Below are 13,946 nucleotides of genomic sequence, written 5' to 3'. Positions count from 1 at the left end.
AAAAAGGATTCAGAGTAATGATAGTAAAGATGATCCATAATCTTGGAAATAGAATGGAGAAAATACAAGAAAAGTTTACCAAAGACCTAGAAGAGCTAAAGAGCAAAAAAAAAAAAAAAAAAAAAAAAAAAAGATGAACAACAAAATAAATGAAATTAAAAATTCCCTAGAAGGAATCAATAGCAGAATAACTGAGACAGAATAACGGATAAAGGACCTGGAATATAAAATAGTGTAAATTACTATTGCAGAGCATAATAAAGAAAAAAAGAATTAGGGACAGTTTCAGAGACCACTGGGACAGCATTTAATGTACCTACATTTGAATTATAGAGGTCCCTGAAGAAGAGAAAAAGGAAGGGACTGAGAAAATATTTGAAGAGATTATAGTTGAAAACTTCCCTAATATGGGGAAGGAAATAGTCAGTCAAGTCCAGGAAGTGCAGAGTCCCATACAGGATAAATCCAAGGAGAGACACACAAAGACACATATTAATCAAACTATCAAAAACTAAATATAAAGAAAAACTTGGAAAAGCAGCAAGGGAAAAGCAGCAAATAATATACAAGGGAATCCTCACAAGGTTAACAGCTGATCTTTCAGGAGAAACTCTGCAAGCCTGAAAGGAGTGACAGGACATATTTAAAGTGATAAAAGTGTAGAACCTACAACCAAGATACTTGACCCAGCAAAGAGCTCATTCAGATTCAATGAGAAATTGAAAACCTTACAGACAAGCAAAAGCTAAGAGAATTCAGCACCACCAAACCAGCTTTACAACAAATGCTAAAGGAACTTCACTTGGCAGGAAACACAAGAGAAGGAAAAGACCTACAATAACGAACCAAAACAATTAAGTAAATGGTAATAGGAACATACATATTGATAACTACATCAAATGTAAATGGATTAAATGCCCCAATCAAAAGACATAGACTGGCTGAATGGATACAAAAATAAGCTCGTATATATGCTGTCTACAATAGACCCACTTCAGACCCAGGGACACATACAGACTGAAAGTGAGGGGATGGAAAAAGATATTCCATGCAACTGGAAATCAAAGGAAAGTTAGAGTAACAATTCGCATATCAGACAACATAGACTTTAATATAAAGGCTATTACAAGAGACAAAGAAGGACACTACATAATGATCAAGAGATCAATACAAGAATATATAACAATTGTAAATATCTATGCAACATAGGAGAACCTCAATACATAAGACAAATGCTAACAGCCATAAAAGGGGAAATCGACAGTAACACAATCATAGCAAGGGACTTTAACACCCCACTTTCACAAATGGACAGATCATACAAAATGAAGATAAATAAGGAAACACAAGCTTTAAATGATACATTAAACAAGATTGATTTAACAGATATATATAGGACATTCCATCCAAAAACAACAGAATATCCTTTCTTCTCCAGTGCTTATGGAACATTCTCCAGGATAGATCATATCTTGGGTCACAAATCAAGCCTTGGCAAATTTAAGAAAATTGAAATCATATCAAGAATATTTTCCAACCACAATGCTATGAGACTAGATATGAATTAGAGGAAAAAAATCTGTAAACATACAAACACATGGAGACTAAATAATACACTACTAAATAACCAATAGATCACTGAAGAAATCAAAGGGAAAATCAAAAAGTACCTAGAAACAAATGACAATGCAAACAGGATGACCTAAAATCTATGGGATTCAGCAATAGCAGTTCTAAGAGGGAAGTTTATAGAAATACAAACCTGCCTCAAGAAACAAGAAAAATCTCATAGAAACAACCTAACCTTAAACCTAAAGCAATTAGAGAAAGAAGAACAAAATACCCCCAAAGTTAACAGAAGGAAGGAAATCATAAAGATAAGATCAGAAATAAATGAAAAAAAAATAAAGGAAAGAAATAGCAAAGATCAATAAAACTAAAAGCTGGTTCTTTGAGAATATAAACAAAATTGATAAACCATTAGCTAGACTCATCAAGAAAAAAGGGAGAAGACTCAAATCATTAGAATTAGAAATGAAAAAGGAGAAGTAACAACTGACACTGCAGAAATACAAAGGATCATGAGTTATTACTATAAGCATCTATATGCCAATAAAATTGACAACCTGGAAGAAATGGACAAATTCTTAGAAAAGCAAAACCTACCGCAACTGAACCAGGAAGGAACAGAAAATATAAAGAGACAAATCACAAGCACTGAAATTTACACTGTGTTTAAAAATCTTCCAACAAACAAAAGCCCAGGACCAGATTGCTTCATAGGTGAATTCTATTAATCATTTAGAGAAGAGCTAACACTTACCCTTCTGAAACTCTTCCAAAATATAGCAGAGGGAGGAACACTCCGAAACTCATTCTAAGAGACCACCATCACCCTGATACCAAAACCAGACAAAGATGTCACACAAAAAAAGAAAACTACAGGCCAGTATCACTTGTGAACATCGATAAAATATCTTCAACAAAATACTAGCAAACAGAACCCAACACCACATTGAAAGGATCATACACTATGATTAAGTGGGGTTCATGCCAGTAATTGAAGGATTCTTCAACATACGCAAATCAATCAATGTGATAAACCATATTAACAAATTGAAGGAGAAAAAACATATGATCTTCTCAATAGATACAGAAAAAGCTTTTGACAAAATTCAACACCGATTTGTGATAAAAACCTTCCAGAAAGTAGGCATAGAGGGAACTTACTTCAACATAATAAAGCCCATATATTACAAACCCACAGTCAACATAGTTCTCAATGGTGAAACACTGAAATCATTTCCTCTAAGATCAGGAACAAGACAAGGTTGTCCCCTCTCACTACTATTATTCAACATAGTTCTGGAAGTTTTAGCTATGTTAATAAGAAAAGAAGAAATAAAAGGAATCCAAATCAGAAAAGTAGAAGTAAAGATGTCATTGTCTGCAGATGACATGATACTATACGTAGAGAATCCTAAAGATGCTACCAGTAAACATGTAGAACTAATCAATGAATTTGGTAAAATAGCAGGATACAAAACTAATGTATAGAAATCTGTTGCATTCCTATACTCTAATATTAAAAATCTGAAAGAGAAATTAAAGAAACATTCCCATTTACCATTGCTCAAAAAAACAAAACCCTAGGTATAAACCTACTTAAGGAGACAAAAATCCTGTATGCAGAAATCTGTAAGACACTGATGAAAGGAATTAAAGATGATACAAACAGATGGAGAGATATATCATGTTCATGGATTGGAAGAATCAATATTGTGAAAATGACTATACTACCCTAAGCAATCTACAGATTCAATGCAATCCCTATCAAACTACAACTAGCATTTTTCACATAAGTAGAAGAAAAAAGTTCACAATTTGTATGGAAACACAAAAGACCCTGAATAGCCAAAGCAATCATTAGAAAGAAAAATGGAGTGGAGGAATCAGCCTTCCTGACTTCAGACTATACTAGAAAGCTACAGTAATCAAGACAGTATGGTACTGGCACAAAAACAGAAACAGAGATCAATGGAAGAGGATAGAAAGCCCAGAGATAAACCCATGCACATATGGTCACCTTATCTTTAGTAAAGGAGGCAAGAATATACAATGGATAGAAGAGAGTCTCTTCAATAAGTGGTGCTGGGAAAACTGGACAGCTCCATGTAAAGGAATGAAATTAGAACACTCCCTAACACCATAGACAAAAATAAACTCAAAATGAATTAAAGACCTAAATGTAAATCCAGACAATTTAAAACTCCTAGAGGAAAACATAAGCAGAACACTCTGTGACATAAATTACAGCCAGATCCTTTTTGAGCCACTTCCTAGAGAAATTGAAATGAAAACAAAAATAAACAAATCGGACGTAGTGAAACTTAAAATCTTTTGCACAGCAAAGGAAACATAAACAAGATGAAATGACAACCCTCAGAATGGAAGGAAATATTTGCAAATGAAGCAAATGACAAAATATTATTCTCCAAAATTTACAAGCAGCTCATGCAGCTCAATATCAAATAAACAAACAACCCAATCCAAAAATGTGTAGAAGACCTACATAGACATTTCTCCATACAAAATATACAGATTCCCAACAAACACATGAAAGGATGCTCAACATCACTAATCATTAGAGAAATGCAAATCAGAACTACAATAGGTATTACCTCACATCAATCAGAATGGCCATCATCAAAAATCTACAAAGAATAAATGCTGGAGAGGGTGTGGAGAAAAGGGAACACTCTTGCACTGTTGGTGGGAATGTAAATTGATACAGCCACTATGGAGAAGAGTATGGAGGTTCCTTAAAATCTAAAAATAGAATTACCATATGACCCAGCAATCCCACTATTGGGAATATACCCTCAGAAAACCATAATTCAAGAAGAGTCATCTACTACAATGTTCATTGCAGCTCTATTTACAGTAACCAAGACATGAAACCAACCTAAGTATCCATTGACAGAAGAGCGGATAAAGAAGGTGTGGTACATATATACAATGGAATATTACTCATCCATAAATTGAAACAAAATTGAGTTATTTGTGCTGAGGTGTGTGGACCTAGAGTCTGTCATACAGAGTGAAGTAAGTCAGAAAGAGAAAAAACAATACCATATGCTAACACATATATATGGATTCTAAAGGAAAAAAAAATGGTTCTGAAGAACCTAGGGGTGGGACAGATATAAAGACACAGACGTAGAGAATTGACTTGCAGACACGGGGAGGTGGAAGTGTAACCTGGGACGAAGTGAGAGAGTGGCATGGATATATATATACTACCAAATGTAAAATAGATAGCTAGTGGGAAGCAGCCACATAGCACAGGGAGATTAGCTTGTTGCTTTCGTGACCACCTAGAGGGGTGGGATAGGGAGGGTGGGAGGGAGGGAGGCGCAAGAGGGAGGAGATATGGGGATATATGTATATGTATAGCTGATTCACTTTGTTATAAAGCAGAAACTAACACACCATTGTAAAGCAACTATACTCTAATAAAAATGTTAAAACAAAGCAAAGCAAACAAACAAACAAACAAACAAACAGAAAAACAACCAAAAAAAGAATGTATCAGTCTCTAGATGGGAGCTGGGAATGTTTATTTCTTGTTTTCTCACCTCAGTCACAATGGGAATCAGTGTTTCTTACGTTTCTTTTCCAGACATTAAAGCTTTTTTATAGAGAGAAAACAGGAGAGAAGGACGTGAATGATTTTCTTGCACCTCCCCAGGGGTTGATGTTCCACTTCCCTAGATCTTAGGACTCCCTCCTGAATTTTTTGAGCCCTGTAATGCATTGAATTGTGTCCTTTCAAAAGACATGTCAAGTCCTATCCCCTGGTACCTCAGAATGTGACCTCATTTGGAAATATGATCATTGCAGATTTAATTAGTAAGGTAAGGTCATGCTGGAGTAGATTGGGTACTTGATCCAATAAAACTAGTTCTGTTAAAGAAGAAAAGAGACAGAGTGAGCAGATGACCAATGGAAGACAGAGGCAGAGACTGATGTTATGCTACCACAAACCACAGAATGTCTGGGGCTACCAGAGCTGGAAAAGGCAAGGAAGGATCACCCCTTAGAGGCTTCAGAGAGAGCATGGCCCAGTAAACATCTTGAATTTGGAATTTTAGCCTCCAGAACTGTGAAAGAATATATTTTTTTAAGTCATCTAGTTTGTGGTACTTTGTTATGGAAATCCTTGGAGAAGAACACAAGTCCCAGTGTACAGATTTATCCAATTTCTTTAGCTACTCGAGGGCATCATACTCTCACCAGTGCACACTTTGTCTCCACCAATTTGCCAACCACTCCTAACTGAATTCTATCAGGTTACTATTCTTTCTGGTGTCTGCTTGTATGTACTTTGGATAAAACAATGCTCATGTCTCATTCCTCCCTGCAGGTGTCTGGCTCTCCTTAGATTTTTGACTCATTGTTTGCCCTGAGACCTAAACTCTCTTATGGCTTCAAGAAATCTAATGATTTAGCAGTTTGTCTGGTGGTTTTTATTGTTTGTTTGTTTTTTCAGTGTAAAACTTCAGAGTAAACTCTTTTCAGATCTCTAAATACTGAAACAGAAGCTAGAAACAATGGATCTGATCTGTTTTCATTTTTGTTCAGTTCACTTTATTTCAATATATTTTCTAATTTTGTCTGCAATTTTTTTATTTGTCCCATCATTATTTAGATGTGTATTTAAAAATTTCCACATATTTGGGGATTTTTAAAAATACAGATTTGTTTTATTGATATCTAGATTAATTCTGAAATACTCTATGATTTATTTAAATTTATTGAGATTTATTTTAAAACTTAGAATATGGTCTATCTTAGTGAGGGTTGTATGTGCACCCAAAGAAACAATTATTATATTGTTTTTGATTGGAATGTTCTTAGATCTGTGAATTTATAGTTTTCATCAAATTTGGTGGGTTTTTTTGCTGTTGTTTTGGTTAGTAGTTCTTCAAATATATTTTTCTTTCTCTTCCTTTTTTTCCCCTCTAATTAAATGTGTATTAGAGAACTTCTTATTTGTCCACAATCATCAAGGCTCTGTTTATTTAATTTTTACCTTACCTTATAATTTTCATTAGACATAACTCTGTGCTTCAGTAATTTATTTAAAGTCATTGATCAGTCTTGAAGAATCTAATTGCTATTAATATAATCTAGTGAATGCTTAAAATTAACATTTCCATTTGGCTCTTTTAAATTCCTTGATGACTCTTCTAATTATGTTAATCTTTTCCTTTAAATCCTTAAGCATATTTTTAAAAGCTGTTTAAAGTTTTATTAGAATCCTGCTTAATATCTTTATTAAAGTTATTCCATCATTGTTGTCATTTTTGCTTTGTTTCTTTCACTTGATTTTTCTCCTGGGTGTAATTTACACTTCTTACTCCTTGTAATTTTTTTTTTTTTTATTGAGTGCTTGTTATTGGGAATATCATATTATTTGAATGTATGGTGTTGTTGACTTCATTTAAGAGTGTTTTGTAAGTCAAGGCTATTAAGTTTCTTGCGAATCAGCTTGATCCTTTTAAGACTTTAAGTTTTATTAGGAAATATTTAGGGTAGCCTTTAGATGTAGGATAATGTTTCTCAATCTCAGCACTATTAATATTTCACTCCAGATAATTCTTTGTTGCAGGGGCCTTTCCTGAGAATTGCAGGATATTTAGCAGCATCCCAAGCTTCTATTCACCAGATAAGAATAGTACCTCTCACTCATCACAGTTGAGACAAACAAAAATGTCTCTAGTCATTACAAAATGTCCACTCATAGACAAAATTGCCCTTTGTTAAGAACCACTGCTCTAGGAGGACTTTGACCCTGTTGTGTGATGGTGTGATGGTGTGGTGATTCTAGGTTCTCCACTGAATGCCCTGCTTGTTCAAATAGGACTCTTGCTCTGTTTGTTGAAACTTGAATGTCTTCCAAGCTTATATGAGCTATGGGATGGTTCAGCTTTTAACTCTTAGTTATTCTCTGCCTATCCTCATGGAGTTTTATCCTCGTATAGACAACAATAATTAATATCAGAAGGATTGAGGTGAAAATTATGATGAATATTTTTTCTATCTCAATGTAGAAAAAGGAAATAGGGTAATATTTAAATTAAGTAAATAGTTTCAGAGGAATACTAAAACACTGGAATAACATGGAAGGAGGCACAATTTATTATTATTATTTTTTTAACATCTTTACTGGAGTAAAATTGCTTTACAATTCTGTGTTAGTTTCTGCTTTACAACAAAGTGAATTATCTGTACATACACATATATCCTTATATCTCCTCCCTCTTGCCTCTTGCTCCCACCGTCCCTATCCCATCCCTCTAGGTCATCACAAAGCACCGAGCTGATCTCCCTGTGCTATGTGGTACCTTCCCACTAGCTATCTTTTTCACATCTGGTAGTGTATATAAGTCCATGCTACTCTCTCCCTTCGTCTCAGCTTACCCTTCCCCCTCCCCATGTCCTTAAGTCCATTCTCTACTTCCACACCTTTATTCCTGTCCTACCTCTAGGTTCTTCAGAAGCCCCCTTTTTTTTAAAAAAAATGCCATATAAATGTGTTAGCATAAGATATTTGTTTTTCTCTTTCTGACTTACTTCACTCTGTATGACAGACTCTAGGTCCATCCACCTCACTACAAATAACTCAATTTCGGTTCTTTTTATGGCTGAGTAATATTCCATTGTATATATGTACCATATCTTCTTTATCCATTCTTCTGTCGATGGACACTTACATTGCATTCATGTCCTGGCTATTGTAAATAGAGCTGCAATGAGCATTGTAGTAGATGACACTTTTTGATTTATGGTTTTCTCAGGGTATATGTCCAATAGTGGGATTGCTGTGTTTTATGGTAGTTTTATTTTTAGTTTTTTAAGGAACCTCCAAACTGTTCTCCGTAGTGGCTTTATCAATTTACATTCCCACCAACAGTGCAAGAGTGTTCCCTTTTCTCCACACCCTCTCCAGCATTTATTGTTTGTACATTTTTTGATGATGGCCATTCTGACTGGTGTGAGGTGATACCTCATTTTAATTTTGATTTGCATTTCTCTAATGATTAATGATGTTGAACATCCTTTCATATGTTTGTTGGCAATTTGTATATCTTCTTTGGGAAAATGCATGTTTAGGTCTTCTATCCACGTTTGGATTTGTTCCTTTGTTTTATTGATATTGAGCTGCATGAGCTGCTTGTAAATTTTGGAGAATAATCCTTTGTTAGACAGTTGCTTCATTTGCAAATGTTTTCTCCCATTCTGAGGATTGTCTTTTCTTCTTGTTTATGTTTTCCTTTGTTGTGCAAAAGCGTTTAAGTTTCATTAGGTCTCATTTGTTTATTTTTGTTTTTATTTCCATTTCTCTAGGAAGTGGGTCAAAAAGGATCTTGTTGTGATTTATGTCATAGAGTGTTCTGCCTATGTTTTCCTCTAAGAGTTTTATAGTGTCTGGCCTTACATTTAGGTCTTTAATCCATCTTGAGGTTATTTTTGTGTATGGTATTAGGCAGGCACAGTTTTTAATTTTATTCTTTGGTTTATCCAACAAATATTTAATAAAAATACATACAAACACATATACACATGCACATACACAGATATTCTGCATTCATTACACGTTCTAGGAAAAAAATGATGGACAAGACTTACTCCTCAGGTGTTTATATCTCTAATAGTAGACAATAAAATAAATTATCACAACACCATATTAGTGGTGCTGTAAGAAAAATAATTTTTTAATATGGGATAATAGAGCATGAGCACAAAATGCAATATTTAACTAAGGCAGACACTATTAGTAAACATTTTATAAGATAAACAAGCCATTGAAGTGAAGCTTAAAGTAGACAAATGTGGAAGATACTCAATTCAGAAAGAACAGGACCAAAACACAAAGAATAAGAAGAACATGATTAAGCTAGGGACATGCAAGCATACTAATATTGCTAAAAATTAAGAAAATATAACAGGGAAGTGGTAAGGCTGCAAATGTATTCAGGGTTTAAGTTTGTATGTCATTCTTAAAGTTTCTTTTGAAGGTAATGGGTAACTCTTGAATACTGTGGGATAGGAAGAACAATGTGGTTAGATTTGAATTTTAGTACAATAATTTCAGACCAGTTGTGTAGGAAAAATAAGAAAGAAACCTTTATGATATACTTATATTTTTATCCAGAAGGCCCATGTCTTTTAACCTCAATCAGGCCTAAATGATTTCTAAGCCTTTTGCACAGCTGTCATGCTGGGACTTACTCTTTTGCTTTTGTGGATTGGGTTTATTATTTTGTGGATCACATTAATTTCCATGTGCTCAAGATTATATCCATTATTTTCTGGTATTTAGGGAGGCAGAAGAGAAGTCTAAATTATTCTGATTTTTGTTCCTTTACAAAAGGTATCCGTTTTCCCCTTTTAACTCTGAATTCTTATTAGGTTTAATTTTTATATCAATAATACAGCGATTAATTTTATCACTATGTGTCTTTTATCTTTATTCTATTAATCTATTAAAATTCTTGATCTATGAATTTAAACCTTTCTTTGGCCAATAAATGATTTCTTATAATTTAAATTTAGATATTGCTACAAATTCTTTTATTTTCTTCTCAATTTCTAAGACCAACTTTTCAAATGTTGTATCTTTGTTTTTCTGAATGAATTGTAGTCTTCATCAGCATTTTTTGTATTGTGGTAAAAGGAAAAAAAACCCTCCATAACATAAAATCAACCCTGTTAAATTTTTAAGAGTACAGTACATTATTGTTAACTATACATATGTTGTTTTACAACAGATCTATGAAATTTTCATCTTTCACGACTGAAACTCTATTATCATCAAATGACATCTTCCCATTTTCCCCTCCCCCAAACCCTGATAAACACCATTTTATGTTGTTTCTATGAGTTTGACTACTTTAGATACCTCATATAATTGGAATTATACATTATTTGTCCTTATATGACAGGTTTATTTCATTTAGCATAACGTCCTCAAGATTCATTCATGTTGTAGGGTATGACAGTATTTACTTCTTTTTCAAGATGAATAACATGTCTTTGTATGTATATGCCACGTTTTCTTTATCCATCCACCTGTTATTGGACACTTAGGTTGTTTTCACCTCTTGACTATTGTGAATAACGCTACAATGAACATGACAGTACAAACATCTCTTCAGGATCCTATTTTCTAATCTTCTGGATATATACCAGAAGTGGGATTGCTGGTTATATGGTAGTTCTATTTTTTAATTTTTTTGAGGAAGCTTCAAACTGTTTTCCTTAGTGGCAACACCACTTTATGTTTCCACCAATGGTAGTGCACAAGGGTTCCAATTTTTCTAAATTCTTGTCAAGACTTATTTTATGTCTTTTGATAAAGCTCATTCTAACAGATGTGTGGTTTAGAATGGTATTTACATGATGTCTTAGTCTCTTTGGAATGTTATCACAAAATACCACAGAATGAGTGGCTTATAAACAACAGAATTTTTTTTCTCACAGTTGTAGAAGCTGGAAGTTCAAAATTAGGGCATCAGCATGGTCTGGTTCTGGTGAAGGCCCTCTTTTGAGTGTAGACTACTGACTTCTTGCTGTGTCTCCATATTAGAAGAGGGAGCTAGCTCTCTGGGACCTCTTTTATAAGGGTACTAATTCCATTCTTGTGGGCTCCACTCTCATGACCTAGTCATATACCAAAGACCTCACCTCCTAATACCATCACATTGGGAGTTGAGATCTTAACAAAGGAATTTTAGGGGGACAGCAATGTTCAGACCTTATTATATGATGATTAGTTATGTTGAACACATTTTCATATACCCATTGACATTTGTATATGCGTCTACTCAAATTCTTTGTCAATTTTTAAAATCAATTTATTTAATTTGCTATTGAGTTGAACAATTTATTTACATAATTTGATATTAACCCTTTATCTTATATATGGTTTACAAATATTTTATCCCATTCTTTAGATTGTCTTTTTGCTCTTTTGATTTTTTCCTTTGCTGCACAGAAGCTACTTAGTTTGTTGTAGTCTCACTTGTCTATTTTTGCTGCTGTTTCCTATGATTTTAGTGACATATCCAAGAAATCATTCTCAAAATTAATGTCATGAAGTTTTCCTCTATATTTTCTACTAGGAGTTTTAAAGTCTTTAATACATTTTAGGTTGATTTTTGTTTATGGCATTAAGTAAGAATTCAATTTCATTCTTATTCATATAGTTTTCCAGTTTTCCTATCACCATTGGTTAAGAAGACTATCCTTATCCCAATTGCTTATTCTTGGCTCCCTTGCCAAAGATTACTTGACTGTATACTCATGGGTTTATTTCTGGGCTCTCTGCCTTGTTCCATTGGTCTTTATACCAGCATCATATTGTTTTGATCACTGTAGCTTAGCGATATATTTTGAAGTCAGGTGTGCAAAATTATTCTTATGTCTCAAGATTGTTTTGGCTCTTCAAGACTTTTTGTTGTTTCCTATGAATTTTAGGATGTGTTTTCCTATTTTCACAAAAAATATCCCTGAAATTTTGATAGGGATTGCATTCAATCTGTAGATCATTTGGAGTAGTATAGCCATTTTAACAATATTAATCTTCTAATCAATGAACTAAGATGTCTTTCCATTTATTTGTATCTTTATTCTTCTCATGTTTTGTAGTTTTTAGCCAACAAGTCTTTTACCTCCTTGGTTTATTCCTAAGTTCTTTCCTAAGTATTTTATTTTTTTTGATGCTATTATGAATGGGATTATAGTCTCCATTACTCTCAGATTGTTCATTGTTAATGTACAAAAACACAATTTATTTTAGATGCTGATTTGTATCCTGCAATTCTGCTGACTTTGTTTATTTGTTCTAATAAATTAGTGTGTGTGTATATGTATAATCTTCAAGGTTTTCTACATATAATATCATGTCATATACAAATAGAGATAATTTTACTTCTTTCTTTTTGGTTTAGGTGACTTTTATTTCTTTCTCTTGATTAATTGCTCTAGCTCTGACTTCCAATACTATGTTGAATAGAAGTGTCTGGAGTGGGCATCCTTACCTCGTTACTGATGTTAGAAGAAAAAAGCTTTTAGTTTTTCACCACTGAGTATGTTCATTGTGTGCTTTCCATTTGACTTTTATAATGTTGAAATAATTTCTTTCTATTCCTGGTGTTTTCATCATGAACATGTATTAATTTTGTCAAATGCTTTTCTGCATCCATTTAGATGAGCATGTGATTTTTATCCTTTGTTTTGTTAATGTAGTTTATCACATTAATTTTAAAATGTTGTAACATCCTTGAATCTCAAGGTAAATCTCACTTGGTCATAGTGTATAATCCTATTTTTGCTGTTAAATTAAGTATGCAATGCCTTCCAGGTAACTGACTCTTTTTATTGTTGTACAATATACTACTTTGTCTCTTTGAACAGTTTTTGACTTAAAGTCTACCTTGTCTAACATAAATGACCACCCTTGCACTCTTTTGGTTACTATTTGCATGGAATATTTTATTTTCATTTGTTCACTTCAGCATATGTATGTTCTTTCATCTAAAGTGAGTCTCTTATAGAGAGTATATAGTATGATCTTGTTTTTCTTCATTCATTCAGCCACTCTATATCTTTTTGTTAGGAAGTTTAATTCATTTAATTTAAAGTAATTACCAGTAAAGATGGCATTACTGCTGACTCTTTGTTAATGGCTTTCTGTGTGATCTTGTAACTTTTTGACCCTCTCTTACTTCTTATCTCCCTTTGTGTTTTTGTAATGACATGTTTTTATTCCATTTTCATTTTCTTTTCAGTATCTTCTGTAGGTATTTTGTGTGGTTACCATGAGGCTGACATAAAACATCTTATAATTATAACAATCTATTTTAAGCTGATAGCTTCAATAGCATACAAAACTCTATACTTTTAATTTTCTTCCTATACACTTTATGTTTTTGATATCACAAAATACATCTTTTTATATGGTTTATGCATTAATATATTTTATAGTTACATTAAAAAGCCTTTTGTCTTTTAATATCATTACCAGAATTAAAGGATTTGTGCACTACCATTACAGTACATTACAGTATTCTGCATTTGTCTATATATTTTCCTTTTCCAGTTAGCTTTGTACTTTCACATGTTTTCACAGGGCTATCTAGACTTCTTTTGTTTCAACTTGAAAAACTCCCTGTTTCATTTCTTGTGATACAAGTCTATTGGTGATGAACTCTCTTATTTTTTGTTAATTTATGAAAGTCTTTATTTCTCTTTCATTTTAAGGAATAGTTTTGCTAGTTATATTACACTTGGTTGGCAGCTTTTCTTTCTTTTTTTTTTTTTTTCTTTTGTTGTTCTGTTTTAATTATCCCATTCCCTTCTGGCCTGCAAGGTTTCTT

Source organism: Delphinus delphis, chromosome 12, assembly GCF_949987515.2.
Source record: "Delphinus delphis chromosome 12, mDelDel1.2, whole genome shotgun sequence".
In the NCBI taxonomy this organism is placed as follows: Eukaryota; Metazoa; Chordata; class Mammalia; order Artiodactyla; family Delphinidae; genus Delphinus; species Delphinus delphis.
Note: the sequence above shows the minus strand (reverse complement) of the source record.